The sequence below is a fragment of the Aethina tumida genome, chromosome 2 (genome assembly GCF_024364675.1).
Source record: "Aethina tumida isolate Nest 87 chromosome 2, icAetTumi1.1, whole genome shotgun sequence".
Lineage (NCBI taxonomy): Eukaryota > Metazoa > Arthropoda > Insecta > Coleoptera > Nitidulidae > Aethina > Aethina tumida.
In genome coordinates this window covers 38,539,259-38,541,596 of record NC_065436.1, presented here as the reverse complement: position 1 = coordinate 38,541,596, position 2,338 = coordinate 38,539,259, and the positions used below count along the sequence as shown (strand labels likewise).

Below are 2,338 nucleotides of genomic sequence, written 5' to 3'. Positions count from 1 at the left end.
ACTTGCCAAATGAACCCTAGCCATTATATATTAAGGTAATATCAAATGGATGTGAAATTTAGGTGTTTTAATATTAATTATTAATAAATAAGACTAATATTTTAAAAACAAAATCAATTATTTTCAAACATTTCCTTTTACTAGTAAGAGTATTATCATATAATTGATAAACTGAAAAACTGTTCTCTAGATTTAACTTACTACTTATAATAATCAATATCAATAAAACTACTTTAATTAATATGTATGACAAAAAAGTAAGATACATTATTAAAATATTTATTATTTCCACTTTGAATAATTACTTCTGAACAGTAATACTAAGTTTATAAATAAATAAAAAGTAATGTATATAACTAATAATATTACATTAGATAATAAACTTTGTTAAGGTATCTTCAGAGTACAGTGTTTATTTACTTATTTGATAACAGACGAAGTCTAGTTACATATTTTATGTTTCACTATTTAAATAAATTAAGGTTCTCACATCATCATAGTAGTATAATAATTCAGATTCGTTCCTAAAATTAAATACTTTTAACATTTCTAAATATAATTTTAACCAATATCCATATACATTTTTCACATCCTATGATGTCTTTGTCACATTTACTTTTTGTTACATTTCCCCATTTCACAATTTAATTAAGATTTTCGATGCCTGTCGTCAAAATATTACTAATATTGTTGCTAAAAGTTTAATTTAATACATATAATATATAATTTTAAATTGTGTACATTCACTTCCTGTGATGTCTTTGTCATATTATTTAATACTAGCACTGTTTTAAATATGTCTCTACACAAATCTAGCTGTATCAAGTATTTCATACATTTTTTATTGTAAAAGATATTCATTTACATCCAAAAATTGAAATTTTACTACTATTAAGTTTGAATACACCGATGTTGCAAAGTGAACGAGTCATTATTTATAATATACGGTGCGCAACCTTGAATATTAATAATTGGCGGTCGATGTTGGGTGATTTTCAAATTAAATTCCCGTAGCCCGTGTCAGCTGCACGTTCTTCCATGAGCATGTGCATGAGCGACTGCCGCGCATTTCTGACATCGGCTCGGATGTCCTCGGGTGATCTCGGATATTTCCGTTTCGAGCATCCGTTATTTCGAGCAATTGATATTTCGAGCAATCGGTACGTAGCCTACGATAAGACGTCCGTTATTTAGGAACTGATACCTACTTTGGGTGTTCCATGGCCTACTCTACGATTTTAATTCGTATGTTTGATCTACGCGATGTCATCAGACCGATGATTGAGGATTAACCTAAAAATATTCTGTATTCAAAACAAACAATTCTAGTAAATGTATGTTGAAAATCTATAATTGATTATGAAATATATTAAATAAAGTTTATTACAGGAAAAAGAGTTTAGATTTAAATATTGAGAACAACTAATGAAATATATTTTTTTTGTCCACTGTAGTGCAATACATATTTTAGCATTTGTATATAGTCGATAGATATGCCATGGATATATTCAATAAATGGATGTCATTATTAATCAAATTCTTTCCTGAGTCGTTTACTACGATAAACAACAGTTATCAATTACTAAGGAAGGAAGCCACATTATTGCTAAAATTTTAAATATGTTTAATACCTTAGAAGTATAATTAAAAATTGTATATACACACTTTCTTGTGATGTCTTGATCTCTTTTGTACATATTACTTTGAATATCTCTACTCAAATCTACATGTACCAAGTATTTCATACATTTCTTATTGAACCTAAAAATATAAAATACGTTACTACTAATAATTTAATAATGCAAAAACCCTTTATTATAAAGTGTGAATACACTGATGGTGCAAAGTAAACGAGTCATTATTTATAATAGTAGATGTGCAAGCCTGAACATTTATTCCCTCAGCCCATCCCAGCTGCACGTACCTCCATGAGTATGCGCACAAATTACCCATACGCACATACGATATCGACTGAAAGCGCTCGGGTATTTCCACTTCGGGCATCCGACGTTTCGAGCGTTCGACATTTCGAGCATCCGATATGTAGTCCATTGCATGTCTGTTGATTAAATATGATTCTAGAGTGACTTAAGAATTGAAATATTTTTACAAAATAAATTGGAATATTTTTATTGCTCGTGGATATATCATAAAAATTCTCTAGCTTAGTTGGACTTGAAATTAAAACAATATTTAATGAGTTAAACCAGAAAAGTAAGTCAGTAAGTTTAAATTAATTTAAAAAAATTAATTTCATTTTGATATATATTTACAATCATTCTATTTTATCATTTAAACATTATTCCAATAAATTAAATAAAAATAGTTATATTTTTAT

General features: G+C 27.9%; 1 long non-coding RNA gene across 1 annotated transcript; it reads right to left on the bottom strand.

Annotated features, from left to right (window-relative positions):
- Positions 1-1,190: 1,190 nt before the first annotated feature.
- LOC109605905 (uncharacterized) lies at positions 1,191-2,011 on the bottom strand. Its single transcript, XR_002192021.2, has 3 exons — positions 1,925-2,011; positions 1,666-1,761; positions 1,191-1,606 (listed from the first exon to the last, which is right to left on the bottom strand). It is a non-coding gene; the product is annotated as an uncharacterized LOC109605905 (long non-coding RNA).
- Positions 2,012-2,338: the final 327 nt, after the last annotated feature.